This window comes from Harpia harpyja, chromosome 3 (genome assembly GCF_026419915.1).
Source record: "Harpia harpyja isolate bHarHar1 chromosome 3, bHarHar1 primary haplotype, whole genome shotgun sequence".
NCBI classification, from domain to species: Eukaryota; Metazoa; Chordata; class Aves; order Accipitriformes; family Accipitridae; genus Harpia; species Harpia harpyja.
The window spans coordinates 47,651,300-47,670,474 of record NC_068942.1 but is presented as its reverse complement, the minus strand read 5'-3'; the positions used below and the strand labels follow the sequence as shown (position 1 = coordinate 47,670,474).

Genomic DNA, 19,175 nt, shown 5'->3' with positions numbered 1-19,175 from the left:
GGGCATTCTCTACTTCTGAAAATGTTTCCTGAGCTGGATAGTCAAGCAAAAGCACTAATTTTTTTCACGAAATGTTGATCAATTCTTCTTAATACAGTGGAGCAACTTTAGCTGCGGCAGAATACCATGTATGTAAAACAACACTAATGTGGAAAAGTTATCCCTGTTCCACATTAGAATAATCCTGTAAGTGCAAATGTTAATATAAACAGAATTCAGACACTTCTTTATACAAAGATAAAGAATTGTTGTCTTTTTGCTGCTCAGTCTATAGGAGCGCATTGACTGGTTGAAATACAGTTACAAACTGGAGTTCACAGGCAAGGCCACTGAGAAATTGAGCCTGAATGATTCCATTTCATTATAAGGCTACTGACAGAGGTTTGTACTAAGACAGTTAAAATAACTTAAAAACTGGACTACTTCAGAGCATTTGCTGTTAACAAAACAATTTCATTTCAACTCGTGTGTTTACTTATATTGGGCAAGTGTGTTGGAGGCACTTATTCAGATTATTTCAGTATGGCAAAAGCCAGAAACAATATTGTGTGCCCTTTGCAAGGAAAACGACTAATTCTATACCATTGAACTCTCCACCTCAAATCTTGGTGGCAAGACAGCTGCAACTGAAAAAGATAAGGCAGCTCTGATTTATTGCGTTCATCTCGTGCTCCTGAGAAATTCAGCTAAAGTTAACCTACTATACTTAATTCATTATTTCCACAACTCTTTCATTTTATATCATTAAAAGTAGAAAGCATAGGTTGGAATTCTGATGGTTCATCATGATACAAAATTAACTACATACAGAAAACCAAAGATGGTTAAAAGCTGAACTGCGTATAAAATTGTATGCTTTATGATTACATTAATAATTTCTTTCTGGTTGTTAAGGAGATGAAAAATTGTTAAGTTTCCCAGCATAGCTACATTCACAACAGAAATTGAATATCCTTAGGTCCCTGCACACGAACAAGAATGCAATAACTAAGAAGGACAACACACTTATACATTTATAGTAAGGCGGTAAGACCTGACTTACTGTTTTTTAATCTTGCAAGAACAGAATACGGGAAGATAGAGGAAAGAAATTTTAATTTGTTATAGAAAGTAGAAAACAGGTGTGACTTCTAGGAAGGAACACGGGAAGTTTACATTAATATAACTGTGCGTGTTTGTGTACCAATATAAGGGAAAAGAGGAAGGAAGAAAATAACTGTATTATATGACAAATGGTATTTTCCATATTTTTAACTATAAGCTTGTCTGCCAAGTAACTATTTAAAAGCATTTATTTGAAATTTAGATGCTGAGACTTGTTAAGAAAACAAATGAACAACTCTATGCAACAAATTCTAAGTAAATAGGAGTTACAAATACTACATAATGTGTAAGACAAGAAACCAGAGCAATTCTCTCATCGCCATACAATTTCCAAGTAATCTTGCACTCAGAATTTGTAATATCCTGCTCTTTTTCTCCCCCTCCACAAGCTGCAATAATTAACACTATCAATGCTGTCAGTAAAGGCTTCCATGAAACATTTTATTTTCCTCAACAGAGTCCTCAAAGCCCTGTAGTCAAGATACCAATCCTCATCTTAATTCGTGGAATTACTGAAGGCAATTAAAATTAATTACACAAATGAAAGAACTTCTTTCTTTTTATTTCTCTGGCAACACCACATTTGCTCGCATAGAATTTCCTTTCTGCTGAAGTGGGATCATGTAATGCTTTCATCCTTAGACCACATGCTTGATTTCAGTTTCCTCAGTTTCCTTAAGTTAAGAATGTAATAACAGCCGTATCAGATTGGCACAGGGATTCATCTAGCCTAATATCCTGCCTCTGGCAGACCCTGAAGTAGGTGCTCAGTTAGAGTTAAGGACCAGGACAAACACACGATCCTTCCCCTGAGTGTTCTCTCTGCCTCTGAGGTTCTGTAGTTCATACAAAATGCTTCCTGCACTGGATGTCATTTCAATGTAATTCTCAATGGATTCTCTCCCGAGAACTTGCTCATTCTCTGCTTAAGCTTTTAGAAGCTTTTTAGCTTCCACAAACTGCTGTGGCAAGTGTTCTATGGCCTAACTACACGTAGCACATTTTCTTTGTTTTGAAATGGACTCCTGATAGCAGCACTCTGTTTCTTGTATCGGACAGAAGCATGACTCCAGTGAACACTGAAATACAGTGATTACTGGCATTAGCTTTTTGATTAGGATGCTTTTGAAGCAAATTTCTCACTGTCCCATTTATTGAGCATTGATTTGGTTTGCAGATAGGTTTTGGTGCATGCAAACTGATTTCCATTAGGAGGAAACTGAACAGGAAGCTCCACAGCAACTGCACTCCTATACTTAATAGGGACAAAAGGGCCAAAATAATGCTTGAGCCTTCAGACAGCTTTGAAACACGAGGTGGAGATGTTCACCTCAGATTAAATCTAACTCAAAGCTTAAATCTCTACTGTAAACACACTGGCCTCAGCCTCTGCTGCTTCCATCAGCTGATCCAATCCTACTGCACCAGATTATTCCATATATTACATGTATACAGATTACATAGAGGCCCTTCAAAATGACTTCCCATAAGCTGCATTTGGTATGGAGACACCCTTCTGTCTGGCCTTGGAGTCATTAGGCTTGACCAGCTTTGAAAATGACAGGGAACTGTCAAATGTAAGGTTTGCTCTCTGGTCTCACATCTAAATGCAAGTTCTTAATATGCTCTACTGTTTGGATTAGTCCATATCTTGAATAAAGTATCAGGTCCTGTCCTATGACAAGCAGAAAATCTTAATCAATATATCTTCTTTCAATATAGATATGAAAACCAGGATCAATTAAGAATTTCTGTGTCTTCCTACAGATGAGAGCTTTGAAAGGAAAACAGGTATTTACAAAATATGCAGTTCTAATTTGCTGTAAGAATAGTCTTTTGTAATACAGACAGCTATAGACTCTGAAGATTAGCCACTAGGCTTATTCATCTTGCTATCTGTATCTAGCTCAAAGAATAAGAGAACAAATAACCTATGATCTTATGAATTTGCCTTATGAACCTGAGATATTTCTGGTGACTTCCTTTTACTGAAATGCAGAAGTAAGCATTTGAAGAGTCATGATCCTTAACAGTTCTAAAAGTGAAACAGTACTAGAGTGAAATGGTTAAAAAAACCCTGACTTATTTCTTCTACATATTCCACTTGCTGAGGATGGAACAGCATGCCAAACACTATTTTGAGAATAAGAAACTACCAGAAAATATTTATTTTTAATGGGTCTAATGTATGCATAGCAGCTTCCAATTACAACAGAACCAAGACCTCTTCATGCATCAGGCTACTATGAAATAGTTCCCCAAAGAACAAAGGAAAGAAAATATTGGATACTGGCACAGACTGAAAGTTGGAGAAAGTCAGTAACTAACAGAGGCAAGCACAGAATGATGAAACTACTTGCTCTAAGAGGGGAGGACAAAGAAAGAAAAATGGGTAGACACAACTGCACAAAAATCTCACAGTTACTTCTGCCCCCCTAGTGAAAATTTTTAACGCTTACTGAGTCTGACTGGATAAATTTTCTGGTATTTCTCTCTGACCTTAAATATACGAATGCATGTAAGAAAGATAATTCACATAAGTCTACTGATCTACTTGTACCCATTACAGCTTTTTTATTTTTCAGTATCTTACTGTTTTCAGAACTGAAAGATCTGATGCATATCTTTTTATAACTCATCTAAGCATTCTGGAGCAATGACAATCTTCAAAATTATGAGAACACTCAGACAACTAGCAGTTAGGATGGAGACATCAGAATTCTTTAGTTTTATATTCCAAGGCTGAGTTCATGTGGTTCAAAAATGTATGCTTCATGAACTTCTAGAGACTGGTAAATTACATGTTTTTCTGTGGGGGAAAAAAACCACCCTAAAAAAAGGTATTTGATTTTTTTTGCCCCAAGGAAGGAAATAGGTCTTTTCTGACTCATGTCTTCCAATCAACCACAGTTAAGATTAAGACAGAATCTAGTATAAGACATAGACAGAAAAAACCCCAAAACCAACCACCCCCCCCAATAAAACCCCCCAAACCCCGAAAACCAAAACAAAACATGCAAACCCAAAACAAAACCCCTAAGGACATTCCTATCTGACCTTCATAGAGCCTGGACAGAAGCTGTTAAAACAGTGACAAAAGGTTATTGTGACGTTTTCTAGGCTCACAAGAACTCACCTTCTTTATTAGTCAAGACTAAAACCTCTCAAGCAGATGAAACCCATCCTAAAAACATATTAGCCCCTTAATCAAGGGTTGAGAAAGAAAAGTATATCCCTAGAGAGGTTCAGTTGGGTTATCTTTTTCCAAAGTGCCAAATGTCACATTCTATGACGTTGATGAGTAAGGAGAACAAGCAAAACCAGACCTTATTTTCTTGGTCTTTTTAAAGCACGAAGACATACCACCATTTGGTATCAGAGATCCAAATCTCTCAGAAATTATCCATTGCTGATATATTTGGGTATCAGGAGCTGAACTCAGAAGACTCTACGGCTAGAAGTGCACTATATATATATCTCCACCCTCAAGTACAATTGTCATACAAGGGAAACTTTTTAATAACTCTGTTTAATCAGGGACTATGCAGAGTGGAAGAAAAAGCTCAAAGGTGGCCTTCTAGGTGGGTAAAAGGACTAGCAAAGATCATCAAAAGCAATATAGTTGTTCTCTGTTTTTGTACAGAATTCTGGACACGCTTAAACTCCTAGACACTATAGTGGTACAAAGAACAGCAGGATCAACAGCGGGATCAACAGTCCTTTACTCAAGACTTACTGGACTACAAGTAATAATATGGAAAACAAAATTTTCACAGGGGTGCGCTTGCTAGCACACGGCAGTTCTTTGAGCTGCAAAGAACTATCATGAGCAAGCTAATGAAAGTATGCTTTCCTAAGGATTGTTATTTTAGTGTCATGGTGGGTTGACCCTGGCCAGTAGCTGTACACCACACAGCCACTTGCTCACTTGTGTCCCTTCTTCCACAGTGGGATGGGGGAGAGAATAGGAAGAGCAAAAGCGAGAAAAACTTACGGGTCAAGATAAAGACAGTTCAGTAAGTGAAGAGAAGGGGAAGAAAAAAACAAGTGATGCAAGGGACATCACTCACCACCGCCGACAATTAGACTGATGCCCAGCCATTTTTGGAGCAATGACTACCTCTCCCAAAATCCTTTCTCCTCCTTTTTTACTGCTGAGCATGACATTACGTGCATGGAATACCCCTTTGGTCAGTTTGAGTTTGCTATCCAGGTTGCTTCCCCTTCCATCTCTTGCCCACCCCGGCCTACTTGCTGGGCAGACAGAGTAAGAAAAAGAGAAAGCCTTGACAATGTGCAAGTGCTGCTCAGCCATAGCCAGAACACTCCTGGGTTATCAACATTGTTTTAGCCACATATCCAAAGCACATCCCCATACTGGCTGCTATGAAGAATATTAACTCCATCCCAGCCAGACCCAGTACAACAGCACAGCCATGTAGAAAAATCATTGTAGATGAATCCTAAGATTTAGATCAATTGGATCATTTGGACACTTTTTATGCATAAAAATCAAGTGTATAGTTATTTTTTTAATATAGCCAAGGTGTCCAGCCACTTGATTTATCATGTTAAACAATCTGTAGCTTTCAATGCAGTATGAGGTTTTATTGGTTAGCTGATGATAGCAAAAGCCAACTATATGTGGCTAACAATTTATACAAAGTGTTCATAAGTATCATCAACATCCGTTTAATGTTTCTATTATTAGTCTTACCTTACTGTCTAGAAAAAGATAGGGCCCTGCATAAAAAGGCCATGAAGAAAGTACATTGCAAATATTATAAATGAATAATTTGTATACTATAACATATGAAAATATATTTCATCACCTGACACTGCCCGAATCTCCCTTCTTGAAATGTGAATTTTAAAGGAATGGAAATCAAATTAATAGAACCTTTTAAACAAATTAACAAATGTCAAGTGCAAATAAGTATTCACAAAAATACACACGTGAATGCAGGAGAACGTAACATCAGAAAAGGGATCATCTCTAGTTTCCTTTTTTTCTTTTTTTTTCATTATAAAACTGGAATATACTGTATTTTGAAAACATGGCTTGACTAACAAGAGTAAGTATGGTACTGACTATGGAAATTGGGGTTTTGGAATTGTTAAAGACATGGAAATTCAATTTCTAATTTAGTATCATATGCTACTGGGATAAAGTCTTACATTTCATACAGACTGAATCCAATTTAGAACTGTTTTACTTTTTGAAAACACATCCTATAATAAAGCATATAGCAACAGAGGGTATAAAAGTTCCCAGAAATTAGGTACTCACAGTAAAAAAGAATTCTGTAATTTCAGACATTTATACTTTTCATTCTAATTATTAAAAAGGCTTTCTCAACAGCCTTAAAAGTTTTTAGCAAATTATGAAGTTTCAGAAATTCTAGAGGAGGTGTGTATCCTGTCCTTGGAAGAGATATACTCAAGAAAAAATCTATCTATCTAAAGCCATACATAGAACCTCAATTTTCTGCTATTTCTACATTATTATATTGAGTTACTTTTAATATAACTCCATCTTATGAGAAATAATATTACTTTTAAGTTAGTTCTATACAAAAGAATTCTTATTGCTTAAGAATTGACTTCATATCTAAACATAGCAAACAGGAGAGAATACATACAGTGTAAAACATTTTCCATTTTGTTTTGGTTTTTATTGTATTGTATTTAATTTCAAATTTGAAAAATACATACTTAATATGACTGCAAATTACTTCACGTGGCTGCAGTCCACCATTCTTGTGCAAGAGCTTTTTATAAAAATTTTATATTTCAGAAATAATAAAAAACCTTAAGTGTTCTATGTACAGATTCCTAGCAAGGAACTTTTCTAATAGGTATTACTTGATAAACTTTATCTAGTTACTAACTTCTAATTGGTAGGCTTTACAAACTCATGGAATTCAACAGACAGCCTGGAAATTACATGTAAATATTTCATTGTATGTCTACTATAGTTTTCTATTCCAGTATATTAGAATGCAAAAAATCCCCAACACAAACAATCCCACGCCCATCAAGAGATCTTTCTTCTATGGTATCAGTTAAGCAAGAAGGTCTGGGAGCAATGGAATCAATGAAACTTGGCCTACTGTGGATCTGTGTTTTAGAGTTAGTTCCCAGATGGATTCATTAATGTTTAATTAAGGGTTGAGTTCATGATACAGCCTTTCTCTCCCTGGAAGGCTAATAGGGTCACTCTTGTCTATTTAACCACATATTTTTATTGAGATTTTAGGAGCTTAATATCTTAGGATCTCTAACTCTGTCACAGTTGGTCAAAATTGGCCAATGCATTAAAAATTATTGGCAGGGGAACAATCAACAGGCAGTGTGATCACATAAGCCTTGTTTCCTTTACCTATTCTCTAAATTAGAAAGTATCACATTTTTAACATGGGATTTGGCTATGCAATTTTTTTTTTAGATGGTTTAAATACTGGTATAGACATGTTAAATCCTTTCAAAACAATCTTCCGAACACTTGCTGCCATGAGGTCTTAATCATGCTTCCCTGAAACAGTCCTTACAAGTTTATTTTCCTTTGCAGTGGTAAAAAAATTGTTTTTAACTAAGAAACCCACATCCAATGATGAAAATGTACAAATGTTTCTATCTTACAAAGAGTCTCTGTGCAGTCTTGAGAAGCTGCTTAACAAACATGGTTCCCCACAAGTAATCAGGAATATTAGTTACCAACCCGTATCTTAGGTACTGGGCAAGGATTAAATGCTAATTATAACATTTACCATACAGAAATTGTTAAACATTATAAAAGATTCAGTATTTTTAATGTTACCAAACCATAACAAATTGTAGACACTTGTACGCACACAGAGGCACACAACACCAGCAGAACACACTCAAGCAACACATTCAAGAAAGTGTTTATTATCATAGGTAATAAAAAACCTAGGAAATTATGTTTTCTTTTAAAAGTGATAATGCTGTCTATAAATGTGCCAGAAAAAGTCTTTAAGGTCATTTTACCAGAACATTAGAACTAACTATGAAGGAAAAAAACTTTATATTTATTTTCATAAAGTCCTATAGTTCTTGAAATGTATGTTTCTTGGTATGATGCTTCTATTGTATTCTATGAGTAGACTTTTAAATTAAAGCTGCTTTTTCAGTTAGCTTCTACACAGAAAGGTAACTGTTTCATTAAAATTAGGACTAACATTAGTCTTACTTTCCTGTGTTCTGGAGTTATTAATTACAAAGCAAGAATTAGCACTACATTTTTCAATTTATTCCAATTAAATTATTTGAAACTGCATTCTGTTAAATTGCAATCAAGCCATTAATCTCTCATTCTCCCACACTTGTGGTTCCAGAGAATAAATATTTTTTAAAGCCTATTAGTACTTAAACACTATAGAAATATATTATAATTCTAATTTCTTTTTCATAAACTCTTATAATGTTGTGGTCTAATTCCAAGATGAATCTTTGTGATGACTAATGTATCTAAACAGTTTATGGAACTGAAAATTTATTTATAATCCTTTGAAACAGAACAAGGTTAAATCCAATCTGTTCTGTGTTTGGGAAAACTAACTACCCAGATTATCTGTAACTACAATCTCCTGTTGTAAGCAGAAGTAAAAACGTTAAGGATCAGCACATTTTCATACCAAGGACAATACTTCTAAATAGTTGAACGATTATTAAAACCAATAAGAAGCAGGAGGTCTGCTCAAAAACATAGGAAGAATATAAAAAAAAAAGTAAATTCAATGGTGAACCAACAATGAATCTGGTGGGTAATGAATGAATAATTATACAAAAATAATTAAACTGATTTCAGACAAGCTTGTGAAATTTGTGGCCTGAAAACTTTTAGGAGAGAAAAGGCATAGCACTGCCTCCTCCTGTGGAATGATAACAATGATTTATGAAGCTAAAGTCATTTCTGCTGATTGAGCTCAGTCAAGATTGGTTTCACATGACCAGCTAAAGTACAGCAATACGTGATGTGTAGTGGCCCCACATGTTTGAACACACTAGGACATGCTCTTCTAGGTGATCCGAAGGATGGGGGTGGGGGGGTTAAAAGCTGCTGCTTTGTTTTCCATACATTTTCCCCTCATTAGGATACACTCCTCCTGCAAAGTAAGCCAATTCTGGTGGTCGGGAGCAAAGTCTCATTGTAAATGCACAGCAGGATAGTGGCAAAGCTGAGATTAATTCTCCATAGATTTATATAGACCTTTCTCACTGTTGATTGCTTGTACTGTTTCAAAGGTGCGTATGTTGCCTTTTTTTATTGCTGGTTACTGACTTTATTCCAGCATATGGTGGTTGGCGCCATGACACAAAGTGAACATTTTATACTAGAATTAAAGTGGATATTTGACAGTTTCTGTCAGAAAGTTCAGAGCAAAGAATTTGTGAGACAAGATTTATTGCATATTTTATATGGGAGACATCTGTTTCTTTGCTACGTTTCTGTTTAAATAAAAAAAGCAATGAAGGTTCTTTAAAAAACAAAGACTGTCAATAAAAAGCATGAACAGAAAAACTACATTATTGAGAACGAATTTAATCGTTCTGACCTTCTAAAAATGTGCTGCTTGGAAGTATGACAGTCACCTTCCCCTTTTTGTTCAGCTGTATGGACAGGATGGGGGAGGAGAATTTCAAGCCCAAACTGATTCTCAAATACACAGCTACCCATATTTAAGGGTAAATCAAATAAAAATGAAAATCAAATTAAATCTAAGTATTGATATCAGATATTCACATTTAAAAGCAAGGTGAAATATTAAGGTAGATTTTGCCTATATTTTTTTTTTTTTTTAGCATCCATAACTGCATTTTAGTGATGTGAAGTGTGCCAAATGAACACTCCTTGTTTTGAAAATTTCTTCTAAAACTACAGATCAGGTATAACAAGGTATACAGCAAACTTCTCCACATTTATCTATTAACATCACTGAACCTGATATAGTTTGGCTTCTAAAGTTCAATGTTTTTGTCTTCACCTTACCTAAATGCAAACTGGATTTGGTGAACACCTAGCAGGATCTTGTTTAAGAAAAAAAAAGTATGCCTTATATAAGAGAGAAAAATTTTTCCAATAAAACTCTGGATTTTTAACCAACAATCTTTCTGTTTATAAAGGTTCATATTTAGTATGAAACCCTAAGATTCAGCTTGAGAAATACGAAATTTAAATAGGTAGAATTAAACAAGAAAGAACAAGTACAAAATAAAGAAATTATATTGCTCAAAAATCACATATGTCCTTATGGAAAAGCACGTGTATTTTATTTAACTTCTACTTAAAGAACACATCAACAGAAAAATCACCTCTGTTGGACTACATTCATTCTACACAAATAGTTATGACAGATTGTTAAAAAAAAAAAAAATCATAATATAGGCTCAATAATCTCCCAAACAAAAATGTAGTAATTTCCTCTACAAAATCACAAATATTTGTCAAATGATTTCATACTACCAATGTACTTAATTCTTGCTTTTAACTCACAGTTCTACAATTTAGATTTATGCAGGAAAATTTATCTAGCTACTAGTTTGAAAGGCCTGTAATTTGAAACAAAACGTAAAAAAAAGAGGCAAACTTGGACCTGCAATATTTCTCCTGCTTGCCACAAATAAAATACAGGATACTAACTTTAAAAAGTATTTTGTTAGGATTCTTCTAATCAATGTTTTTACAAGAAACACCCAGTTGCATTCAAGTACAAAGCATAGATTTTTCCTAAGCTTGCCTTCTTTTTAATTAACACATAGAAGAATATATTTTTAAAAAGGATCTCTAAATTTCTAAATAAAAACCCTACTATTCTCCTTACGGGGAAAAGATGACGGGAAAAGTAAAGCATGCGCGACACATTAGTCAGGTTATTTAATTCATTCCTAGAAAGCACTCAGATACCATGATGAGAGAAATGAGAGTGTATACAAAAGAAAAAAATCTCATGTTAGCTTAATTTAAGACTGGGAAAATAAGAATTATTATCACATCTACCTGATCTATTCTGTTTTTTTACAGCTTGCTTATTTTCTGTTGAAATCTATGCTGGGAGTATCCAGATTTTTCTTCCCCTACAGTGGATGTAAACATTTTTACATGTTCATGTTTATCCTCATGTAAAAGGAAAGAAGAGAATATGAGTATTACATAACAGGACCAGGGAATGTGAGTGCAGCAGCTAAGCCCATGACTGCAGACATTCTGCTCACTGTACCTCTGGGCCTTTATTATTGCCTTATTGTTCATGAGGTACCTCCTATCTCTTGGAAATGGCTTTTACTCAATAATAACAGTAGGTCCATGCAAAAGGCAGACAGAAGAACAGACATACATGATAATGATCATTTAACTAAAATCCTAAAAAAATGGGGCAATTCCAACTGACCTATTAGTAGAATAGTTATATATAATTGTAGTCATAGTTGAAGTTTTAGTTGACTACCATTTTGATTCGATCTTATCTACTAAAAACCACAAAAACTATTTCTAAGAATAATTAACACAAACCATACCAATACCATTGGTATCTACATTCATTCTGCTGCAATAATGCAGTCATAATGAGCTTAATTCCTCTGTTTTTTTCTCCATTAGAACAAGAAAGTGTTGAATGGACTTAAAAATTCATATGCAAAGTAAAAATAATAATATACTTTGGAAATGCCTGGAAATATTTTTTAAAATTTGAAAATAAATTTTAAATCTTGAGACAATTTACTTAATTCACATCAAAACCAAACCAATATCAAATTACATTAAAATGAAAAATGACTGGCATTTAAAAGGCAGGAAAGTCAAAGTTCCCCTACTATTATTTCAAACAGAAATGTAGAGTCAGCTCTCCTAATTAAGCTTGGGGATTCTCTGTCCTAGCAACTGCCCAATTACATGTAAGGAAAGAATCCCTGATGTGGAAAGCTTAAATAATCTTAAACATAAATATTCCTTACCCAAATCCCATTCAACTCTAAGTCAATGCTGGGTCAGGCCCTTTGTGCAAAACTCAAGGTAAGGAAACACATTATAAACATTTACTGATAAACTGTACCGATAACTCTATAGATAATCAAACCAAATACATTCTATAGAGCAGTTTTTCCTTTTAGCATTATATTCTTTAATGTTTAATGTTTTCTGCTTGGCCACAGAAGCTACACTGCTGTGTCTAGTCAGGTATCCCCGCCTGCCCTAGGGCACTAGGACCTTCTCTGATACCATCTTCCGTTCCAGAGATGGCAACAATTTGTGGAGAGAATTTTCAGACTGTAAGGCATTCTCAAGATGAAAGACTTTATACACATGTTTTGTACAAACAGTTATATCCTAAAATATGCTATACAGTAGCTGAAAAGAAGTCCTTTAAGAAATATTTTTTAGACACTTTCAAAATAGCTGACTTGGGACAAAGTTTAGATAGCTGAAAAATCCTGATGCTAAAAGTTTGAATTGATTTACATGCCATGAAAGAAGTACCACGCCAGTCAATTCCATACCTACATCTCTTAAGAGAAATAAAACTGCTGATTTCTCCACCTCTGTCAAGGTGTTCACAAGGCAGCACTGTAAGGGCTCTTTGCAGGACAAAGGTACATTTTTAAATATCTTGCCCTGGGATCTGAAGTATTTACGCACAAAGATATCACAGAAGTTGCAGGAGAGGTTGAATGTTGAACTGAAATCAGACTTTTCTTACATTTAGAAGTCTGTCTTTTATCGCAGCTGTAATCGTACAACACTATATCATGCACATGTTTTTACTGTGTCATTCTCCAATTTTGAGAGCTTAGTAGCAAGCTGGTGCTTTGTCTTGTAACTAGCTTCAAATTTCTGAGAATTGTCCTATGAACATTGTCATTGTTATTTTTGTTCTCAAAACAAATAGTCCTGCTACATCCGGTTCAACAAGTTTGGGTGTCAAATTTATTTACCTTTTTTCTTAGAAAGAAGCTTTCTTCTGATGGCTATTTCCTGTCTGGCCTACAGGTTTTACCTGTTAACATTGCTTAAAAAACGGAAAACACAGTTTATGCCATAACAGAACCTAATCTAGAAGGCTCCAATTTCCTGCTGAAAATTTCAGCATCTAATATTTTTATCAATCACGCTCAAAAGCATTAAAACAGGATATTCATGTGTTTGCACAGGTACAAAACATAACTGAGAAAAGTTATCAACATACCAAAATTACAAAAGTCTACAGAGAAATTCTACGTAAAGGCATATCAGATTAAGCATGCTATTGTCATAATCAGTTTGTATTATGGTAGCAGTGAAGGATATTTCCAAGCTTAATCCAAAGACTATGGTGTGAAATTACAAAGAAAGGGGACAAACATAAAGCGAGAGTGACCATTGTGATGGTAGGTATTAAAGTCTTTTGAGAGCAAGTGTATTTGGGCCTTTCATTATTTAGTAAGCAAATTAATTAATTCTACCCAATCCTTTCCAATTCTTGACTCTGCTCTTTCCTTGCAATAGTATCTTCCATATAAGTAAGCACTTGCTCATAGGATATATAATCTAAAGTAATGAACCAGTGAGCATCCCAATTTCCTGCCAAGGAAAGCTCTGACAGGGATTTAAATTCTATGTAGTTCACTGACTTTGAATATCCGCACAAATAGGATAAGACAAGAATGTCAATAGGAGAGCAAATTCAGATAAACTGCATGCTAGTGGAGTTGACTGCAGTACAGAGAATAATGACACAAGAAGATAAGTAGATAAATAGGAAATCATGCAGGAAATTAATAAGAATACAGTAAAGAAGAAAGCAGCTGGACTAAAAGAATAGCCTAATAAGATCCCTGTGAAAACCCAAACTATATAACCTATGGTTCTGTTTACTTATAAGCCTATGATATAGGCACTGGAAGAAATCCAGTGGAATTGAACAGAAAATAGAGGTTTTGATGAGAATTTAAAGAAAACGTTAGACTCCAGACAGCTGATAGTGGTTATACTAAGGCATCAGTAATTCTAGGTATAAATTTTATAACTATCATATACATAATATTTTTTTGTATTAAATCAAGGGTATCAACACTAACATTCATTTAATCACTCAGTTGCTATTAATAGGAAATCCTTCCCTATCATGAAATGCCAGTGACTTTGCAGCAGCCACAGTAATTCAGTATAACACAATCAAATTGAAAAGAAGCTGGAAGGAACTGTTGTCTCTAAGAGATTCTTTCCTTGTCTTCTAAGACAGGATGACATTGTGTTTTTAACTACAAATCCTTCTATATTAAACATTCTAATGGAGTGTAACCCTCCAATTTTTATAGTAATTCATGATATAGTGGAACTGATTGTAGCAATTGGATGTATATCTGTTTCAAAAATAATCAATTGAAAGTTTCCTGAAAAGTAATAGTTTTAATTAACATCAATTTTCAGGACTTTGATGCTGGTAATTCTTCTGGTAGTGTAGAAGGAAACATTCATTTCAGAGCAAATTTTTGTTCTTTGAATCAGCTCACTGTCAATATTGCATTAGTTAGAGGCATATGGATGCAATCACATTCCAGGACACCTTATTTGGTGTCTTATGGACTGAGGCTATTGTCTAACTATACAATCTCAGAGTACCACAGCAATAAGGTTCTGTGCTTTGCAGACTCATGCCAATTTATGTAAATCACTCTTTCATCTGTTTAAATACAACGATCTTTGAGTGATGAAAACAGTTATGACTGTCACAAACAGTTTGAAAGATTAAAGTAATTCTGCTGCTAGCATATAAAACAGCGTTCCAGATCTAAACACAAACTTTGCCTGGTCTGTAATATCATTGCTGGGAAGGATAAAAAGTTTTAAGCAAACATTATCACTGCAAGGAAGTATGACATATTTTTCATGTTTGACACTGGACATAAATATCCTCCCACACTGTTTAATGTGAGAACTGCATATGTGTGGCAGAAATAATAAAACATCTCAGTGAAAACAAATGAAGGGAAAAAAGAGTTATAAGTAGAACAGAAAAGAAAGCTTTGAAGTTATAAGTCTTCATATTTGTACAATTTATTCACAAAAGGAAGAATCAGTATTTGATACGCGGACTGGATAGTCACAGAATCTGCAAGAGAGTCTGATGTCTTGTAAAACTGGTTATCTTTACAGAGATATATTTTTTGGATGACAGAAGCAGCTTCACAAGTGCAGGTAACAAAAACAGGACAACTGTAAGATCCTTGTAAGTGCTATTGCTCTGTTGCTGTTATTTATACAACGTATTTTAAAAGGCAGCTGTTACTGAAATTCAGTGCTCTTAAAAATTATTTTTTATTTTCTTGCTTCACTTATTCAGCATTAAAACGTTCAACAGATTTACAAATAAAATGGAACACAAGTACCATAACCTGATATGCAGATTAAGGTAGAGGAGTACAACACTAATGGGAAGACAAGTATGTGACTTAGTTTCATATATAGTTTTAGAATATTTTTCTTTCTGTTAATATTCTTCTTGGGGAGAAAAGATAAATTTTTATTGCAAAGAAGCAAGAATTTTAAGTATTTCTCAGGGGTTTCTGATATTTTGGGAAGTCATTACAGGCAAGCTCAACCAAACTGCTATGAGTAAGGACTTAAAACATAATGTTTATACCTGTTTTAAAAACAATATAATGTTCTCAGACTATTAAAGGAAATAAGTGCCAATGTAAATTTTTTCCTAATCTTTGACTGTATTAAAATTTATAAAGGTATGTCCTGTTGACAGTAAGAGAGAAACAAGAAATAATATTGTTTTGTGAAGATGGTACTGGTAATAGTGTCTTGGAGTATTCTTGACTTCTGATTCACTACTACTAAATGACGTTAGTATCCTGCTTTATACATCATAGACTGCTTTGATTGAAAAGCAGTAGAGTTTTGAGTGAAAGACTTTTTTTGCTGTAATATAAGAAATTATACTATCATTGTCCTACACTCAAAATACATATGGGGCCATAAACTAAAGAAGGAAGGTTGCTTTCCCTGGGTTAATACAACAGGTGCTACTAGATTAAGAGAATAAATCACCATATATGAGCACCTATAGCACAAGAACAACATTTAAGATGGAATATTTATATACCCAGGAACAAGCAGGAAATAATCAACAAGAAACTGAAAGTCTGCCAGCTGAAATATACTACAATAGAGTTAAAGAAAAGTTAGTGGTGTAAATTTCTTATATGAAAGCTATTGTAAGATGGCATTTTATGTATTGTTGAGGAAGAAAATAGAAACAAGTAAGGTTGGGTGAAAATAAATTTAAGACGGTAACAAGTAATATGATAATAAAATTATTTGAGTAGGGATATTAGGAATGAACAACAACAATAGTAGAAATGTCTTCCTGGATGCTAGCTTGAAATCAAGGTCTAAATGATTTATGGTTTCAATTATTTGGTTAAAAGAAGTCAAATATACTTCAACAAGGTTTCACTCAGAACTCTGTGATCTAAAACCCAGTGACTCCAAATACAGAATCAGTACTTAATCTTCTTACTGCTGAACAAATTCGTAAGAAAATACAGAATTGCAGTATCCAATGAGAATTTGTTACTTGAAAGTATTTTTCTGGAAATAAAGTTATGAAGGTGGAACTGATACAGAGGCATGAAGGCATGGAGACATGCAGGAGAAAGGAAGTAACAATTCTTTATGTAGTTGCAGCAACCTAGATCAAACAATTCATGCAAAATTGCTTCACCCTTTTGAAAAGGCCAGGAGCTAGCACTCTACCTTTTTAGGCACTCAGGTATGTTACAGAATCACACAAGTCCCCATGTTTATCTTCCCTATTCTCATGTCAGAGAGTGTAGCAGTTTTGATCAGAGTTTCTGGCCAGTACACTTGGATGTTGTTTTTTCATGACAGTTCTTCATTTCTTGGTATAATCCCCCCAAGAATAATATAACACAGAAAGTAGTTAACATCCAAGTGAAGGGGGCTAGCCTTAATAGAATTTATTTATTTTCTTTCCCGCTACACTAGCTCAACAACCCTCTATGGTGCATTCCAACAGGCAAATGAGGAAATGTGGATCAAAGCTCCTGTTCTGCACCAGAAATACATTAAAAAGCACAATAGACTGGATGCATGCCCAGGTAGCTACTGCAGCCTGGCTAAAATTATTAAGAAGAAATCACTCAGCAGTAAAAATCAGATTTACTGACAATTTCCAAGTGGTTGCTAACCTTGTCTGAAAAATGCACTACCTCCTGACATAATGCTGTGGTGAGTAGCTTGGTCTATGACTGTATTTTTCTATTGTACGGTCCCATGACTGCACAGTGTTGATCTTTTATGTAGTGTAAGACATACAGCAGTTGTAGCAAAGCAATGAACTTAACCAATGTTTCCTAAGTGCTAGGCTAGAATTCTAAACACAGGACAATTTCTTTTACTATGGGATGAATCTCAACAGATCTACTCTATTTGACAAATCCCCCCCCCACGCCCCCATCTTGCTTGTTACCTTGGACACTTCAGTGTATCATGTGACTTTCCCAAATAGCTTTGCTTTCAACTACTAATGATTTTCAAAAACTGTTGTATCTTGACATCAGACTACTTGCTTCCTAGTCTCTGCTGTAAACTAAATGAATTCCTTTAATAGCAAAGTCGTCATCATCAAGATGCTTTATTCTTAGAGAAATAAAGCGAGGCAGCTGTGCTCTTCCTATGCTAACTGCTATGAAGTATAAAGACTTTTTGATTTGCACATTCCAGTATATAAGGGAGGAAATCGAGCCCAGATTAAAGTTTTTACATACTTTCTGACCTGGAACGAATGAAGGGGAATTTGGGACCAGATTTTGCAAGATCCTGCATTAATCTGTGTTATGCATTTCCACATTTATTAAAATGGACAAACAATATGAAACGGTCAAGTGGCACAATAAGAAATAAATTTTTTTAAGGCTAGTTACCTACTCCTGTATGTCCTTTACTTTCTGGTTTGTATTATTCTTGAGAGAATGAACAAGGAGAATAAAAAATGTCATGAAAAACTAACACCAATGGCTACTGGCCAGCATCCTTTCTAGTGACCTTCATAGCTGCAGTAACCAAACTCTTTCTTTTCTCCTTTTCGAAGTAGAGTATTTTGCATCTTTCTCATATTCATCTAACTATTCTGATTTTTTTGTGTGTGAGAGAGCTTCATATCAAGAAAGGAGATTTCTTCTAAGCAATTCTGAGCAAGAATTCAATAAATTAAGGAGCTTTCCAAACCAACCATTAATTTCATAATTTCAAAATTCTTTTTGCATATCATGGCAGTTTAAATGGAAAACATTATGAACACATTTCTGAAAAAACCCATACAGTAATTCCACTAGAAATAGAGTAAGTGTATATGAATTTATAGTAATTCTTAGGTCTCCATATTATAGTAAAACTAATATAATTTGTTGCATATAATTTAATCTACTAAAGATTATTTCCACTTTGGGAATAATCTAAGCCCTTTTCAAAAAGCCTGGGTATATCAAATATAGCTATTAACACAGTTTACACATGATGTCTTTCATGTGGGAATCACAAAGTACTTGACAAAGATTATCCTTCACTACAAAAAATAGCAAGAATCATTATTTAACATTCTGTGTACCAGAAAAGCGAAGCACACTCTGACAAAGATATCAACCAACTATCCTAGCATCATATGTCAAGTAGTTAAACTGGGAATGGAACCTAAAGGTTCTGGCACCTAATTCCCTGTTGAAGGCAGTAGGCTACATTACATCCAGTTATACAAAACAGCACTGACATCAGCAGAAGTACAGTTTATCCCCTCTAGCATTTTAGAATGTCAGTCTCCATAACACTCTCAGTGTTTTTTGTTGCAACACAGCAAGTATTAGATTTAATTGGTATTAATTATAATTAGGAAATGTAAACAGTTCAGTTTAAGCAAATCAATATGTTTTTTTTGTTACAGTATTTCCAACTTCGCATTGACTAGAAATGATGGGAAATTGTGCGTGTGAGAAAAACCTGGATATCTATGAGTTCCAGCCCTATATTCAAGCCAGAAGTTTCA

General features: G+C 34.6%; 1 protein-coding gene across 6 annotated transcripts in view; it reads right to left on the bottom strand.

Moving 5' to 3' along the window:
* The window catches only part of FMN1 (formin 1), a 209,676-nt gene that overhangs the window by 25,733 nt on the left and 164,768 nt on the right, over nt 1-19,175 (bottom strand). The gene's annotated exons all lie outside the window — the stretch shown is intronic.